Here is a 19,927-nt window from a genome sequence, read left to right as displayed (position 1 = left end):
CCGTTTCACTTTAGTATTCGATTAATACGAAATGAGATACGATGACGAGTTATTATTAGCGATCAACGTAGAAGAGGATGACGATAGTAACGAACGCAAATTGTCATCATTGTGCGTGTTGGCGAGAATGCAATTTTCCTCGATGAAATATTCAAAAGGAATTTCGCGTGCGTGCACGATGAACAAATTGAAATTAACCCTTTTTGTTTCTTCCTTCTTTTTCGAACCGATCCTTTTTTTATCTTTCTCTTTTTTTTTTTCTTTTTTCTTTTTTTTTTTCTTTCTTTTTTATTACGAGACATAAAAGAGAACGTAAACTTAGCTAAGGAATAATAAAATTTCACGATTCCTCTCGTCTTACTTTCTTTCTCTCTCTCTCTCTCTCTCTCTCTCTTTCTCCCCCTTTCTCTCTCTCTCTCTTTTTAGTCTCAACCAAACAATAACGTAGTCGCCGTCTCGTCGGGCTGTATAACCAGTCTATCCGTCTAACCTTTTGGATGTAGTATAAAAACGTCTCGCGTGCTAGCACTTACCTTGCTACATCCATCTTTCGTTGATAATCTCATGTTTTCGAAAAAAAAAAAAGAAGAGAAAAAAAAACAGAAGAAAGAAGAAAAAAAGAAAAAGAAAAAAAGAGAAAAAATCGGACGTGTTCCGAATAACAAATACAAACATGCGAATAACGTTCGTTCCTTTAATTGGTTAAAAAAATAAAAAAACAAGAGAGAGAGAGAGAGAAAGAGAGAGAGAGAGGGAGATGAAAGAGAAATAAAAAAGGCCAAATGAAAAGAAGAAAAAACATTGAATAGATCAAATGAATACGATATAAAACGTAGAAATATGTGAAACAAAAACAAAACAAAACAAAAAAAAAAAAAAAGGAAAAAAGAAAAAATACCGAATGTATAGCGGAAGTGAACGTGTAAGAGAAAAATATACATAAATGAATCATACGTCAAAATCGAAATTCATTTGAACGAATTCATCAATTCCGTTTCATTCGAAACGAATTCGCTTCAATAAATTTTGATTTTTATATGTACCTCGATCGATAGATAGATATCTTCTGTCTCTCTCTCTCTCTCTCTCTTGTATCATATACGTATAAAAATCGGGGCACGTGTATACGTACACAAATATATAATATGTGTATGTGTGCGTATGTATATATGTATGTATAAGAGAGATAGCAGATGAAAGATATTTCGTCTTGCGCCGACACTCGAGCGAAATTTTCAATTTCGAATATATGCAAGAGGGCACGCGAGCGAACGGGCGAATAGATACGGGCACGGGCACGGGCACGGGCACGGGCATGAGCGGGAGAGCTCGCGCGCACATCGGTTTGCGCTTCGAAAATCTGAATTGCAAATCCGAACGCAATTAAAAGTGTATCGGGCAGGCGTTAGCAGAGTGGCGGTCAGAAACGCGTTGTACGTAGCCTCTCCTAGCGAGCTCGGCAAAGCTCGAATCAGCAATTAAGGCGAAAACATTATATAACGAATCGATCCGTGGGAAGAAACAAAAAAGAAAAAGAAAAAAAAACCAACAAAAAAAGAAAAAAAAAAAAAAAGGGAAAACCTTAAAAATGGAGAAAAATGAGGAAAGGAAGGATGAAGAAAAAGAAAATGAAAATAAATAAGCAAATAAATGAAAATAGAAAAAAGTATAAAGTAAAAAGGAAAAGAAACAGGTCTCGAGCCTCGGGTCTCCTCCCTATCTTCCATCGTCCTCCCTTCCTGTTTTGAATCAAACAGAAGATGGAAAGGGGGAAAGAAGAAGAAGAAGAAGAAGAAGAAAAAGAGAAAAAGAAAAAGAAAAACAAAAAAGAGGCAGAGGAAGAAAAAACAAAAAAATTTGAATGGTACGCACATGTATGTATGTCGAAGTGCAATGATGCAATCCTTAAATACGTTCGCATTTGTATTCCATTAATTGGATAATATGATTAAACAAAAAAAAGGAAAAAAAAGAGAAAAAAGGAAGAAAAAATTCGAGAGAGAGAGGGAGAGAGAGAGAGAAGATATTGAAAAGCAAAAAATAAAATGTTGGGTACACGAGCATAATGTTTTTTCCACTCTTCTCCTTCGCCCCTCCCGAGGATATTTCAAGCGTGAATTATGTGATTCGATGAACGGATGTTACAGCGCTAAATTCAACTTGAATTATTTTCCGTACGCAACGGAATGCCTCTTGACATCGTCGCAAACACCATCGCGTACGATTTAATCGGTCGTGTTCAGACGTTGGATCGATTTACATGTATTTCGAGAGTAGTAGACGTTGACAGAACGACAAGTTGCGTGATGTGTATGCTAAATACGAAGAATTATGTGTGTGTATGTGTGCGCGCGTGGGCATGGGTGTTTGTGTACGTTTGTGTGTGTATATGTTGTATATAACTCGTACGTTCCTTTCCATATACAAAATTCTCCGAAACGAAATTCATCGCTTTACGGTGTATAAATTCACTCTAATTACGTTCAAAGAATTACATGCAGGCAAAGTCAAACTTTTCGTCGGTCGGTAAAATTCAAGTGAGTTTTAATCCTATTCGTTAAACGTGATATTTTAGAAACGATGACTATACTACTTATTAGACGGAGAAATAATTTCTAATAATGGTATACGAGAGAGAGGCAAAAAGCATTAGCGCGTTAATAACATAATTCGTGCTTATCATTGAAAATTTAATAGACTTTCTCTATCTAGGTGTGTGCTCGTGTACGTCTATGGTTCGTAAATAAAATTATACACACACACATATATATATATATATATATATATATATATAATTTTGAGAAGCTTTAAACATGTTATTAAATTGAAAAGCATCGTATTTCCTTCGTCTCTGCTACTATCACAATGACGTTCATATTAATGGAGCTTTTCTCTTTTAGATAATCTTATAATATCGTTAAACCGAGCATTAACCTGGAAACTAGATTAAAAAATTATCGATACTGATATATATATATATATATATATATATATATATATTTTCATCAATCGAAGATCAAAATGGAAGAATCTCATCTAAATATTCTTATCTTCTATCATGTATATAATAGTACAAATCAAAGGAACAAAGAGAAAGGGAGATAGAGAAAAAAAAGAGAAAGAGAGAGAAAGAGAGAAGATAGGAAGAGATAGAGATAGAGACAGAGATAGACAGATATATAGATAGATAGATAGATAGAGAGAGAGAGAGAGAAAGAGAGAGCCAATACATTGACCCATTTTCTCGATCCACACTCTATTGCTTTTATCTCTTAAACGATTAAAAGGGAACAAGGTAAACATAAACGAAGCGTAAATTGGTTAACTTTAGAACGTAAGAGACGATAAAGGACTGATACAGATGATCCAGATCATTGAATCGAACGATTGATCGATTAATCAAAGACATGATCTTCTCTCATAATATTTCCCTTTTTGTAATTAGGCTATTCTATTATTAAACTTTTGGTCACTCGTAACACAAACACATACGCATACATATATATATATATATATATATGCGTGTGTGCGTATGTGTCTATGTACGTGTGCGTAAATGTGTGCTCTCAAACGTGATGGCGTTAACAATCGTGAGTAGCGACGATAATGATGGCTTGGTTTTCAATGATGATAGCTTTCGAGATCAGATTTCGTTCGTTAAAAATCTAATTGATGATGATAGTGCAAAGTGAGAAAAAAAATGTGAGAGAGAGAGAGAGAGAGAGAGAGTGAGAAAAGGGAGAAGAAGACGATTAAATTGTTCTCTCTGCTATGAATGTCATTATTATTCTACGATCTTTCTGTTTCTCTTTAGTTTTTTTTTCTTTTTTCTTTTTTTCTTTTCTTTTTTTTTTTTTTTTTTTTTCTTTTTATTTCCCCATCTTCCCAACCTCCCTCCTACCAACTCTTTCTTTCTCATTCCCATCGATATGGCGTAATAATTTTTTTTCCCCAACTAACACACCACGAAGCAGCAACCATACAGATTTCATATAGTCATCTCTCTTTCTCTCTATTTTTCTCTCAATTATTTCGAAGCGATCGGGAGGCAAATTCGAAGCGAGTAGCCAATTAAAATCGATTAAAAATCTATGAAAAGCAGGAACGATGAAGGTTCACGTTCGAATCGCGATTTCTTTACTTTTTTCTCTCTCTTTTTTTATTTATTTTGTTCTTTTTCTGCTCGGTTCTGTGTTTTCTTTTCTGTCTTTCTTTTTTCTCTCTGTCTATCTTTCTTTTTCTATCTTTTCTTTTTTCTTTTCTTTCTTTCTTTCTTTCTTTCTTTCTTTCATTTTTTGTTTGTTTATTTATCTGACCACGTTACCACGTCTGCTATTTACGCTTTATTAATATTTGAATAATCCACGATGTCGAAGAACGAAGTAGGCATTATTATTGATGTAACGTATTTGATCTCTGACCGTAATTAGCTAGTAGAAACCAATATCAACCATATTAATGAGAAAGCATTCAACGATAATCGAATCATCGTTCGAATAAAGTTAAATTCAAAATCAGGTAATGGCGATTAAAGTAATTAAGTTGATATTTTTTTCCCCCACCTCACCCCCTGTCGTGTAGGTTCTGCTAATTAAGAGAAGCGAACGAGTACTCACATATATATTATATATATATATATATATATATATATATATATATATATATATATATATATATATATTGAAAATACATAATATATTTCGCCCTTTTTTTCTTTTTGTTTTGTATAACTTATTTGTAATATATATATTACATTCTTAAAGTGACTATAAGGGTTGTGATTATTATTATTATTATTATTGTTATTATTATTATTATCATCATCATCATCATCATCATCATCAATAGTATTATTATTATTTGTTCTCTTTTCTTTTCTTTTTTGTTTTCTTTTTTTCTAATAATTAGTTCGAAATATTTCTAAGTAATTCCGCGTGAAATCATTTGAAAAAAATCATAGAGACAAATCTTGAAAAATTTTATGGAGAATTTACTGAAGCACCGTTTTTCTTTCTTTCTTTTTTTTTCTTTGTTTTTTTTTTTTCTTTTTGACATGTATTTGGTCATGATGCGGGAGAAAATGCATTCGAGAAACGACGGAATCGATGCATTTCCCGCATTCGATGGCCCATTCGACACAGGTATATCGCGAATGATTCTCCGAAAATAACGACAGTGAAGGAGCAAACATAAAAGGGGTCGAGAGAACATCGACGATAGGGAATCATTCGAATGAAAAAAAAAAAAAAAAAGAAGAAAAAAGAACAAAAAAAATGAGCATAGTCATATCAGTATAGGAACATAAAAGTGTATGTATAAGCTACATTGTCGAATGTGCATATACATAACGTCGTCGCCGTATATATGCCCATTTTCGTGTATATATTCATCCATGTGTATATATATATATATATATATATATATATATATATATATACATAGATGCATGCACATTATTATTAATGTGTAGTATCGGCACGTTGAAGAGTACCGGCGCAGCTTCTAATTCCAACATTTACTCCGTGTTTTTCCGTGATACATTTATGCCGTAGGATATAAAATGCATAAATGCTACCTCGTAAGATTGAAATAGAAAAACTTGCTGAGTGAACTTTAATACAGTTTTTAAACTTCTTCTTTCTTTTTCTTTTTTTACTTTACTTTTTGCTTTTGTTCTCGTTGTCTTGCCAACGCCACGAGAAAATAGAAAAGACCGTACGAGATATAACAAGATTATATACACAGACTTGAGAATTTATTCAAAAAAAAAAAAAAAAAAAAAAAAAAAAAATGCAAACGTCTGAGCACCTTCGGGATATTTTTTCCTCTTTCTCAATTTTTTCATTGTTTTCTTTCTTTTTTTTTTTTCTTCTTCTTCTTTTTCTCGTTTCTTTTTCATCCCAATCCTCATAAACATTACATTTACAACGAATAAATACGTTTACATGAAAAATTACTGATACGTTTACGAGATTAATGATTTTTTTTTTTTGCTTTTCTTTTTCTTTTTCAGAAAAAGAAAAGAAACAAAGTTCCCATTGAAATAATCATTTCGACCTATATATCAAACTCCATAAATCCAAAGCATCTAAACTATATAAATCTTAATTAACCCAACAACACGGAAATAATAAGAATCCAGATTATTTTCGTAGCAGGAAACGATTATAGATTTATAGTGGACTTAGTGTAAGGGCCTTGTTAGAAGATTTTATAATCTAGACGAAAAATTTACATCGTTTTTTTTCTCCTCCTCCCTTCAACCTCTACTCACCCCATCCTCTCTTTTCTTCTCACTCTTTCACTCTCTCCATCTTTCGAACGACCATTAACATTTTCTCATGGTAAATGTCTCTACTTTTTTTTCTTTCCCTTATTTCCTTTCGTTACAAACATTTATCTACTCCTCCTCCGAAAATGAATAACTTATTAGTGCATTTACTCACGTAGTAAAGGGCAGAGGTGACGATATTTAGACGGTACTCTCGACAGTTTTATATAGAGAAAGCCTTGAAAATAATCCGGCTGGTTGGATCGACATCCTACTGTTTGTTATTCCAACAGTTACCACCAGTGACAGTTCTGTGAATAAAGTGGATACAGAAGTTCTCCTCACGATGCGCCTTTAGACTACAAACAGAATTTAAAATCGTCGTGTTAAATCGGTAATGCCACTGAAATCGTTTTATTTTCTTTCTCTTCTTCCTTCATTTTTCTTTTTATTTTTTTTTTTTTTTTTTTTTTTTTTTTTTTTTTTTGTTAATTTCTAATCTCAATAATAGAAACGAATGTTTATACTTTGCCAAGCGGCGAAGGCCTTAAGGTTTAAACCAAGCGGGGTAACCAAAAACCACGAAACACACGTGTTTGGTTCGCAGAGATATTGTTTTTCTTTCCAAACCTCTGAAACGATTATTCTAGAGAAGGGTTTATCTTCTCCCGTTGCTTGTTATATCTCGAATCCGTAGCCATCTCTACGAAATAAATTCGTGTAAAATAATTTGAGAAATCTCCTTGGATACGTTGAATTAACTTAAATATATACAATCGCACAGGCACGCGCGCGCACGTGCACACACATGTATATATATATATATATATATAGAAATAAATACGTAAATATATCTACTGATTAAACAAACGTCATACACGTTATACACGTGTTGCATACGATTTAAAATATTATCAAATTGTAGATGATAATAGTAATACTTCTACGTAAAAAAAAAAAAAAAAAAGAAGAGAAAGAAGAAAAAAGAAAGAAAAAAAAAAGGAAACAAATAAAAAAATACATGTATTTATATACGTACACAAATACATACATAGACACGCGCGAACGAAGTCTTTTCTTTTTTTTTCTGAACGTTTTTACCCCACTACCTGCCTCCCTCCCACCCATTCACTCCCCATTCCGAATTTCATACCAGAAATCCCACAGAAAAGTCTCCTACCCTTTATACAAATCCGTATCACAGTGTAATACGTACACGCTCGTCCCGTTCAGAGATTACACCCATGAGATAGATAAAGCGAACGAGAAACAAAGAGAGAGAGAGAGAGAGAGAGAGAGGGTGGTAGACAAGCGTTCGAAAGCACTTATGGCTTGTGTCCGGTCGAAAGCACGTTCGCGCAGGCTCGCATCGACGAAACACGAATTCCGACACGCTCGATACAACGAGCTTCAGGATCGTTCTACCAAATCGAGCTTGACGATAAGTAGATAGGGTACGACAAGGATTATATAGTTAGAAAATTATGTAGGAAAAAAGAAAATAAAGAAAAAGCAACGGGTAGAAAATGGGAAATCCTTAAATAAAAGTGAGAGAGAGAGAGAGAGAGAGAGAGAGAGAGAGAAGAGTCTAGAGAAACTAGATGCACCTTCGAAAAGGTAGAAAGAGTTAAAGGTAAGGCTTTGAATATTAAGTTAACGAAGCCGGTTTGGGGGGGCTTTGATATGTACGGACCGAGTTGTATAATTTTTAATTACTAGAAAGAGCCGCAGCTGGGCTCTCTTTTGCTTTTCCTCTTTCTCTCTCTCTCTCTCTCTCTATCCTTTTTTCTTTCTCTTCTTTTCCCACAACGTATTCACGCACTTACTACATCTACGTACATATACGTTCGCCTCTATTTCGTGCATTTATCGCGCTCCATGTGGTGCCGCCTTTAAATACTCCAAACGTAAAGCGAATACGCGAACGAAATACGCGAGCACGGTCACGTCGCGCGAATTCTTCTCTCTCCCTCTCTCTCTCTCTTTTTTTTCTTTCTTTCTTTCTCAATGATTCCTTGTCGAACCAACTTATTCTCTCTCTCTCTCTCTCTCTCTTTCTGTATATGTGTGCACGTGCTTCTCTTTCAAAAAGAATAAAGAACATGTATAACGTTTACGTCTACGTATACGTATGTAATACCTATATGCATGGCAAAAGGTACGTAATGTAATTTATGCGTTTCGATTCGACGACGACGACGACGACGACGACGACGACGACGACGACGACGACGACGACGACGACGGTGACGACGTTGGAGTCTTTGGTGCCGTTTAAAACGACGGATTCGTGTGTTATAGGAAAGCGAAGCGAAAACGAACCGAAGCAGCTGCTTCGCTTAATTCGGATATCTCTCTTTCGCATGCTGATGGATGTAAATGCCGTTAGACGTTTAACGTTCGACGATTTCCAACGATTCATCATCATACTCCATCTTTCCGTGTGATCCCTTAACGAGCTACGCTTCAAAGTCAAAACGAGAATGCGGGAACTTTTTTAAAGGTCGGATATATGGATGATTATGAAAAAAAGAAAAAAAAGAAAAAGAAAAAGAAAAAGAGAGAGAAAAAGAGAAGAGAAAAAGAAAAAAGAAAAAGATGAAGGAGAAGATGAAGAACGGAAAAAAGTACGCGCGCGTGCACAAACACACACACACGCACACACACACACACACATACGCGCATACATACATACATACATACATACGTGTGAAAAGAAGGCACCCTTCACAACGTTTCATCATTTTTCTAATTTAAAAAATTCTCTCAATCAGTTTCTAAACTAATAATGCAATATTATCCATACGATAGTAAAATCATATTAATATTGGATAGATTTTGGAAGTATTTTTTGTAAGTACGTCCCTTAGGAGTAAAAGATACTCATATAAGTATGATATATATATATATATATATATATATGTATATATATATATGTATATATATATTAAACGGAGTGCCCATATCGATTCACAAATCGAGGGATCTTTCTGTATTTGATCACGGCACACAGAGGTCTCGCTTTAGGCGGATTCATATGTCCCGCAGAGTAACGTAATACTATGCTCTCTTATTTGCGATGGTGCGTCAGAAGGTCCCTTTGAGATTTCGATTTCCTACCAATATCATCCACCCCCCTGGTACGCAAGGAAGATCTCACAATGGTAAAAGAAAGTCGACTTACTCGAATATTTTTATCTTTTCGAATGATATCGTACGTATCCTAATGTCGTCCATTATTTCTTCGAAGCTATTCCATTCTGGAGTTTTCCAACGCCGTCTAAAGAAATGATAAGAAAACAAAATAAAAGAAATGAAAAGAAAAGGAAGTTAAATTAAAAGAAAAGAAGAGAAAGAGAGAAAGAAGAGAGAAAAGAAATTATATCTGTAATTAACGATCAAAATCGAAATTATTTATAAAAATAATAGAAAAAAAAAAATATATATATATATATACATATACATATTTCTTTATATTTAAATGTATTTAAGAAATTAATCTTTATGATACTTACAATCTCTTATTCGTGTACATATACATATACATATGTACACATGCGCATATATAAAGAGAGAGAGAGAGAGAGATACACGAATACATTCCAACAGAATCTTTTGGACGAAATACGCCCTTTAATTTCAAACATCTACCAGTAATTCTCGCGTCACGAGCTTGAAAAGTCTATACTGTGAAACGAGTCTATCTCTCTCTTTTCTTCCCGCCTCTCTTTCTCTCTCTCTCTCTCTCTCTCTCTCTCTCTCTCTCTCTCTCTCTCACTCTTTCTCTCATTCCTTTTGGCCCCTATTCTGCCATTTTCTTTCGTTGTCGGCGTTGCGCTAGCAAGCCTTGAAAATTCACAGTTCCGGTACCGAAGAGAGAATTCTCGCAAGGCAAAGGTGGATTAAGGGATTAAAGGATACGTGCCAGGCCTTTTGACGTTTTCGTTCACTACTCTCTCTCTCTCTCTCTCTCTCTGCTCTTACCATTTCTCCTCTTTACCCTTTTCTCACCCTTCGTCTCACCGTCTCTTTCATACACGTTGCCTGTTGCGACATGAGCATCACTTCCAAAACACTTCTCTCTCTCTCTCTTTCTTTCTCTGTCTTTTAACAGTTCTTACTACGACCTCTTTCTACCACACACTTTTCTCATACTAGTTTACAACGTGTGTTCCTTCTGTGGCTCTTGCTGTTTGTCGAACCTATTCCATCTCTTTCTCTCTCTCTCTCTCTCTTACAAACCCAAAGCTTTCTTATTCGTTTTCCCTTTGAAACCAGCTTTTCTCTTCGAATCGGTTTTACTTCGTTCCTAACGCAAAATGTTAAACGTGCTCGAGTCTCCCGAGCTGGGACTTCCAATGACGCTTCTTACCATTTGTATACCACCATCAGAGGTTAATGAAAGGTTGAAAGTAAAGATAGAAAGAGAGAGAGAGAGAGAGAGAAAGAGAGACTTTGGTAAATATTACAAACTCGTAATACTACTTAATGTTGCTTTTACTTCCCTGTTTTTTGTTTTCTTTCATTTTCTTCTTTTCTTGTTTATACCAACTACGACGAATGAGTTTGTTCTTTTGTTTAAAGTCGAGGTAAAAGGAAAAGGAAAAAAAATAAAAAGAAAGATTCGCAAAGGTACAAATGTTACGTTCTTTCGCAATCTGAAAATGTGGTTAAAAAAAAAAAAAAGAAAAAAAAACAAGAAACGAAAAAGAAGGAAAAGAAAAAAAGGAGAAAGAGAGAGAGAGAGAGAGAGAGAGAGAGAGAGAGAAATCGTAGACTTAAAGAAAGAGAATATATAAATTATGTATCGGATCGAACGAACAAATTTTATCCTTTCAAACGCCGAAACGTAATCAAGTCAATCGATATGCGAACGAATATACCTTTGATCTCAAAGAAATTCTCTTTGATCGGGAAGTGTTTTTATCGTCACGGTTCTTTCAAGAAAACTCTTCAACTAACAATCCTTTCCTTCGATCCTCACAATTATTGAAATTAATTAATAGGGATCTGATGGTTTGAAATCGAAACATATTGCTTTATCGAGCTGTATTATATACTATTTCATATTCATTTCGCAGCTATGTGTTCTCTTCGGTGATTCTTTGAACACCTATTGATGAAAAAAAAAAAAAAAAAAAAAAAAAAAAAAGAGAGAAAAATAAATAAATAAATAAATAAATAATTAAATTTTTTGCTTACTGAACTGAAATAAAATAAAGAAAGAAAAAAGAATTTTTTTTTAATGACGTCAGAATTTTTTTAAATCTCGTACGAGAAGAGTACAATGCACAAAATTAAAAATACGAGTTAATAATTACAGAAAAATAAAAAAAAATAAAATAAAAAAACAGATGCAATTGATTTATCAAGATTTTTTTGGTGCTTTCATAAATTAAATACTTGAAGAATGATATAGAAAATGTTCAAAAAAAAAAAAAAAAAAAAAAAAAAAATGTGAAATGCATCAAAAAATATGCAGCCATTAGCTCGACAGTATTTACGTTGCTTCTAAAAATAATAATTAAAAATAATGATGAGCATCGTAAATAATATCGATTTCCAGGTTTCACCACGTGGAGGTTGCTGCATACGGAAACCCATTTTTTACAAAAAAAAAAAAAAAAAAAAAAAAAAAAAAGAAGAAAAAAAAGAAAAGAAATTAAACAATTAGAATAACTCATCTAAAATCATGATATTGAAAATGAATTCTTTTTCTTTTTTCAATCCTTTTGTTTGATAAAAGTCTAACGAGCTGGTAATCGGAATGAAATGACCTATTCGTTGATGCGAACCATACCGAGGCAAATGTACGGCTGATAAAATACTATGACTATTTACGCGAACATTGAAGCGCATCGACATACGGCGAGGGAGGCACGAAGCGTATTACTATCTGCGGTTAGAAGTAGTGGTAGATACCTATGTAGGATCCAATCGTTGCGGTAGCTCCGGGCAAAACCGTGAACCCTTCTCTCCCTTTTCGAGCATCGAGGCGTCAGCCGTGAACCATTTCATTGGCTCACTAACATATACACGCCTACGTCGACCATACATACATACATACATAAATACATACATACATACGATTTACACAGGGATTTGCAAACAAGAGTCATTTATTTTCATGCAGGATGAGCCGAGGTGTCTGTTGAAAGATACTAAGTAATTTTTCGTATAATACATTTTTAGAATTTATCTATATATTATTCAATGATTTATGTTTCTATATGGTAGAATAATTGATCAATGATTCGTGATCTCATTCACATTTGTCTTATTGGAAACTGAAATTCATGATGATGACTACATTATGATAAATTATCGAATCATTTCGTTGATATTAATTAAGTAATATTTTTCTGTTTTTTTTTTTTTTTTTTGTAATTAAACATTAAGGATGAAATAATACATATTGAATAATATTTATTATTCAATTATTTGTGTTTCTACAAATTAGAATAATTGATCAATGGATTACGTTCACATTTATCTTATTATATAAAAAGTGGAATTATTTGATAAGTTAAATCATTGAAACGTTATGTCAGTATTAATTAAAAAATATCTGTTTTTTTTTTTTTCTTATTTGATATATCAAATTAATACAATTAAACGTTATCTGATACAAAGTAGGTATATGTATGTTGAAAACAGGAAGAACTGCAAAGCCGAAGGATTACTTTTAATCTTCGTATTTACTTCTCTACGATTTTATTAAAACTGACAAGCGTAAAAGAGAACAAATGGAATATATTATATCTGTACTATATAAAGTATTAAAAAAAAAAAAAAAAAAAAAGGGACAATACAATTACATCACCACCGAGGATATATGAATATTTTTTAATAACGTTTGTATCATTATTATTATATATGAATCGTTTGTTACAAACGTGATTTAATTAGATTTTTACAAAAAAAAAAAAAAAAGGAAAAAAAAAATAGAAAAGAAAGGAAGGAATTAAAAATTAATTCGTTTATATTTTATATATAATTCAAAGTTTTCTTATTTAAGAACTATTTGTAATTCAAATTTGAAAATATCTATACCATTTTGTCAATTTACGTTTCGTCTGTTAAATGAAATGAAGAATATCATTTCTTGAGAAATTGGTGTAAACTCATTTTCCGTCAAATCTAATTAACCATTGATTAATATATAAGCTATATAATAAGATTATATATCATGAGAAAGAAAGAAAAATTTATTAACAATTATCAATATTTCGTGAATCGATTGAAATACAAAAAAAAAAAGAAAAAAAAGAAAGAAAGAAAGAAAGAAAAAAGCAAAGAAATCTATAAAATATATCTCGTTAAAAAGGAAAAATATAGTTTCGTAAGTTTCATAATAAATCGAATATATATACATATGTCGAATGATTTTTCCTTTGTTCCTCTAATTGTTAAAAAACAACTTTTCCACTTCTCTCTCTCTCTCTCTCTATCATACTCAATTATCAATCTCGTTTAGGGAATTGCTTATCTAAGTTATGACCAACAACAAGCAACTAATTGGTAGAAAAGCTTCATTCGACGTTTCATTCGAAATTACCATCGTAAATTGAAAATATCGAAGAAGAAAGAGAGTGTAGAAAGAGAGAGAGAGAGAGAGAGAGAGAGAGAGAGAGAGAGAGAGAGAGATATTCAAAGAGGAAAATAAATTTTCTAAAATGACAAAATCGTTGTTGTTCGACGATAAAGAATTTTTTCGTTTCTTTTCTACCATAGGCAATTTCAATTATCCAATCTCGATTCTCGTCACAACAAATACATAAATACATACATACATACATACATACATACATACATACATACATACATACATGCATGCATGCATGCATGCATATATATATATATATATATATAAACATATACATATACATATATATATAGGTAGATAGGCAGGTTAGGTAGATATGTAGATAGGAGAAAAAGTATAGTAGAAAGGGTGATCACGTAGCGATGATGTTTTCGAGGGTGGCTACGGAAAAGCCTCGGGCAGATCGAGGTAGATACTTTTTCTTCTGTCGTGGCGGTATATCAACGAACCGTAAATAAGCGCGACAGGCTCGGCTAACTCCGACACAATGAATATGAATGAGCGTTTCCGCGTAACGCGAAGGTCTTGGAATTGCCGCGCGGAAATTCGAGTTCTCCTCGCGAACGTTTCACCCTCCTGGGTGAAAAGGGGACAGAGAGACAGAGAGAGAGAGAGAGACAGAGTAAATACAAGAGAGATAAAGAGACAGAGATAAAGATAGTGTGCGTGTATATGTGTATCTATGTGATAGAGAGAGAGAGAGAGAGAGAGAAGAGGGATCGGGTGTCGAATCCCTTCGCGACTATGGCAAATCGAATGTGACGTTATAATGGAAGCGGCATTAGTGGTTTTACCGTTGTCCTCTATTCTCCAAACGAGAATTGTTGGAGAAAGTGTCATCTACACGAATTCGAGAAAGAGAGTGAGAGAGAGAGAGAGAGAGAGAGAGATGGAGGGAAATTTTCCCCATACTCGTCATTTTTTTCCTTTCTTTTTTTCTCTCCTCTTTCTTGTTTCCTTCTCTCTCTCTCTCTCTCTCTCTCTCTTTTTTTTTTCATTTTTGTCTACCTTGACCAAAACACGTCGATCCTCGCTTAATGACAAAGTATCCTCCTGTAAAACGAAACTCGCGATAATCCCCGCGTTGGTTGGTTGATCGGTCGGTCGGTCGGTTGGTTGGTCTGTCGTTCGAGGAGGAGGGAAGGAAGGAGGGTATGTGGGAGAGAACAGTAGGTCGGAGAGGGGAGGGCGGGAGGGAAAGAAGGGAGGTGTAAAACGGATGATGAAGCGTCATGAGGCTATGTCATTTACAATTCTAATAGAAGCGAAGCGCAATATAAATGATAATCCTCGGCTTCAATTTATAATGGCGGGGTGGGGGAGAAGGGATGGGGGACGCCTGCCTCTCTACCGATCTATGGACAATGAGAAATTTCTCTTTTCTAACGAATTATTATTGCCATAGTACGGACTAACTTTTTATTATCGATTTTGCTTTTCTCTTCTCGATTTTTCTTTTTTTTTTTGTCTTTTTCTTTTTCTTTTTCTTTTTCTCCTTCTTCTTCTTTTCTTTTAAATCTTTAAAAGCTTATAAAGCTTATATACGTGCGTACGTATATAGTCTGACGTAAGAGTATCTGCCATAAGTAAAAAAGGGAAAAGGAAAGAAGAGAAAAGAAAAAAGAGAGAGAAAGAGAGAGAGAGAGAGAGAGAGAGAAGAAAAGAAAAAGAAGGAAAAATATATTAGAAAGCTGTCGTCTGGTGTAAGATCTTGAACGAATCGGAAAAGTGACGGAAGAGGAAGAGAAATCGTTTCCACCCTTCGACGACTACGACCTACAACTACGACTACTACAACTACGACGACGGTTGCAATCGATCGATTTTCTGTTGATATAGTTAACGTTGCGAATGCTTGGACGATTGAGAGAGAGAGAGAGAGAGAGAGAGAGAGAGAGAGAGCGAAAATAACGATCTCACCGTCACAATGCACACCGACCAAACCCCCCTTCTATCCGGCCCCCACCCTCTTTTACCTACCCTCCCCCCTTTCTCGGGCTTCTCTTTCCCATCGTTACTCCTCAAAATTTCTTCGTCCACAGCCCTCTCGAAGGCAACCAACAATTTTTGTCGCAGCGGGTGGTACAGTGATTTTTCGTTAACGTTTCGAATCGTTACGATTCTCAAGTACCTCGAAGTACCACAGTTGGGTCCGTTTTACGAAGAGGAAGGCAAGTATTTGACATTCCCTTTTCCATTCTTTCTCTCTTTCTCTTTTTCTCTCTCTCTCTCTCTCTCTCTCTCTCTCTCTATCTCTTATTTGATGATATTACAGGACGTTTGAATCTAATAGAGCAACAGTTTCAGCACGTTCGAATACGAAGCGTTAAAATAGGGGTTGAGGATTTGGGGTTCGGGTTGAACCGTATAAACTTTTTCGAATGATTTCATCTAACCACCATCACTATCACCACTACCATCACCACCACTAACCAAGAAAAAGAATCGTATTTCTTCTTAATATTCTCTCGTTATATTTCCATACGTCAAAGTATATCAGTATAGATATTTACGAGATAAATTATTACATTCGGATTAATAATAATGCCGTCGTTCTATATCTGAACGAGTATATACGTTAAGCAAATCGACGGCATAGAAAAATTAGATAAGTAGATACATACATATGTACATACATATGTACAATACATACATATATACATATGTACGTACGTACGTATGTATATATATTCAGAGATAACGTATAAGATATCTCTAACTATCTAAGATATAGAGACCGATGAAAGAAATCAAAATAAAAGAGGATGATTTTCCTTTGATGGTCTTTATTAAGAGGATATCCCTCTTTTTCTGCGATTGAGGTGTCGGAAACAACGAGAGGGATGTCCGGTTACGAAAATGGAAAGAAAAAAAGAAACGGGAGGAGGAGGAGGAGGACAGAAAGAGAGAGAAAAAGAAAAAGAAGGAAAGAGAAAGACAGAAAGAGAAAGACAGAAAGAGAAAGAAAAAGAGAGAGAGAGAAAGAGACCGAACAAGAGTGACGGACGAAACTCTGAGTTCGTTTTGCTTCGACGTTTCTCTGCCTTCCTCTCTCTTTCTCTCTATCATGGCTTCTCTCCATTGTCGGTAAACGTTCATCCTCATGTCTCGCTTGGATCTCCATCGACAGTTCGAACAGAGGCGAAGTGTCGTGCTAGTGGTCGGGGCGTCGAGTCGAATCTCATACTCGAATGGGAACTCCATTCACGGGAACATAATGGGGAACGAGGGAGAATGGAGAGTACCTCCCTTCTCTCTCTCTCTCTTTATATATATATATCTTCCTCTCTCTTTCTCTTTCTGCCTATTTATCTCTCTCTCTCTCTCTCTCTCTCTCTCTCTCTCTCTCTCGCGGGTTCTCCCTCTCTATCTCGTTTTTGAACACGTATGACAGTGGATTTCTCTTCTGGCAACTACCATACAGGACAGTATTGGATACTAGGTACTGTGTCCTTTATGACAACGACGTTGTTTCACCCTCTCAATGTTAAAAAGAAAAATAGTTTGGAAGTCGGGGGTAGACAAGGTAGGCGGGGTAATGGGAAGGAGAAGAAGACAGGGACCGAATGTGTTTAGAATTTATGCATTATAATATTTTATCCAAATGAATACTCGAAAACTTATTTTCTAATGCTCTTACTAATGACGAATATAATTGACTAAGGATTTATATATCTTAGACATTTCGTTAACACGAAAATCAATATTTTGTTGAAGTTACAATCGATCTCTCTCTCTCTCTCTCTCTCTCTCTCTCTCTCTCTCTCTTTCTATTTCGTTTTTGAACAAGCGTAACATTAAATTTTACATCTTTTAAAATTAAAATCTTACTGTTAACGCTTGTATTAATAACAAGTATAATCAATAAATGATCTTTTTATCTTCATTCTATTAACACAAAAATGGTTATTTTGTAAAAGTAATAATCGCTGACCTTTCTTCCTTTTCTCTTTCTCTCTCTCTCTCTCTCTCTTTGTTCATGTCAGATTCGATTAGATTCTCGAGGCATCTTACTCACGTTTAGTTAGCAAACGTACGCATAGTGCGTCGATCCACAGACCGAGCAAACATCGTTAGCCAGTGTGTTGGCTAACTTTGGTGAGCCGTTCGCACTGGCCCGTTTGTATGTATGACGCGATACGTATGCATCTGGATCCTGGAGCATCGCCAACATCGGTGTTGAACGTCAGAGATCTAATCGCTTTTAGTAGCTACGAGAGACACTCTCGGATGAACGCGTTGCTTCTGGAAATCTTGATCGTAACTAACGCATATACATACATACATACATACATATATATATATATGTGTGTGTGTGTGTGTGTGTGTGTATGTATGTATATATCTATTACACATCTATTTTACAACGAAATCGTCGAGATTAATATACATATGTAGAACTTCTTTCGCAACGTGATTATTATGCATTTCGTCGTATTTCGAGGAATTAGAAACTAACTGCCGTGAAACATGTCTGGCAGAGAGAGAGAGAGAGAGAGAGAGAGAAAAAAAAAAAGAAAGAAAGAAAAAAGAAAGAAAAAGAAAGAGAAAGAGAGAGAGAGAGAGAGAGAGAGAAAGAAGGTAGGGTATCTATATGTGGATGAGAAGCGGGTGCAGTGCCGTTGCAAAACGCTACAAAGTGGACGTTGCTGAAAAGATAATGGAGCGGACGATACGTGAATGTAAGTGGAGTTGCCGGAAAGCGTGTCGAGCATTGTCCCGCGTATTACGCATTCTCTGTGTCGCGTCTTTAGAAAACCCCTCCGCGTGCACGTTCTCTTTCTCTTTCTCTCCATCTCCATCACCATCTCTATTTCTCTCTCTTTCGTTCTCTCTTTCTCTCTCTCTCTCTCTCTCTCGTTCTCTCTCTACCTTTCTATACGTTTCGTAAGGCAGATGGGTGTTTGTATACGACGACGGAAGGTCCGCAATGTGTGTTTCCCTTATCTCTCTTCCGTGATGCGAGTTTTGTGTTTACACCACGCAAAAGCGGGCCGCGTAGTATAGGGGGAAAACGCGATGGAACGCGTCGGCATCATCCTGTGACGTTTTACAAGTTGAATAAGATAGAACGAGAGATTTTCATCTCTCTCTATCTCTCTCTCTCTATTTCTCTCTGGTATCTTCCATCTCTCACAATCTCTTTATCTTCCTCTATCTATTTATTTATCTCTGTTGTCAAAAAAAACAAAAAACAAAAAAAAATGAACATTAATGTACGCACATTCCCATAATATCCTATAAATTTATTATACATAAATACGTATATCGAAATGCAAACAAGAAATTCCAATAAGATTCCATATAATAAATATTTTTTAATAGCTTTAACGATCTCTTATCATCTAATCTAGGTCAAATTCGTATATTAACGTTTGGTATAGGGATCCGTTACATGATACAATTCTCGATTGATTACGAACGGAAGCGGATACGTCCTTTTTAATTTAATTTCATTTGCGTGAGATAATCCTTTATACGTTTTATTGTGAATAACATTTTGAGAAAGTGTTTATAGGCATGTAAATACATGATGGTGACGTATGCATGTATATAACGGGTGGCTATACGATTTCTAGTTTCATTCACGATTTATATTCTCGAGCTATATGTAGGTCGTTTCGAAAGGAAGAAAAAAAAAAAAGAAAAAGGAAAAAAAAGAAAGAAAAAAGAAAAAGAAAATAAAATAGTTTCGAATAAAATTTATCTTTGTTTCAAGGAGAGGGGGAAAGAGAGGGAGGGAGACGTCTTACGAAGATTTCAAGGTGACCACCTTTGCTCTTTTTTCTTTTTTTTTCCTCCCTTTTTTTTATGCGAAACAAAACGAAATATAATTCTACATTCGATTAAGCATGTAATTAATTTCTGAACGAATTAGTCGATCATAATAACAATTAGATAGAAGAAAAACAAAAATAAAAACAAAAAGAAAAAAAAAAAAAGAAAAAGAAGAAGAAAGAAATGAAAAAAATAAACAAAGCACGTGTTCACGTAGAAAGAATATTTGTGACCATCGTCATAAAACACGCTTTCATACCCTAAACAATCCC

Source organism: Vespa crabro, chromosome 19, assembly GCF_910589235.1.
Source record: "Vespa crabro chromosome 19, iyVesCrab1.2, whole genome shotgun sequence".
Classification (NCBI taxonomy): Eukaryota; Metazoa; Arthropoda; class Insecta; order Hymenoptera; family Vespidae; genus Vespa; species Vespa crabro.
Note: the sequence above shows the minus strand (reverse complement) of the source record.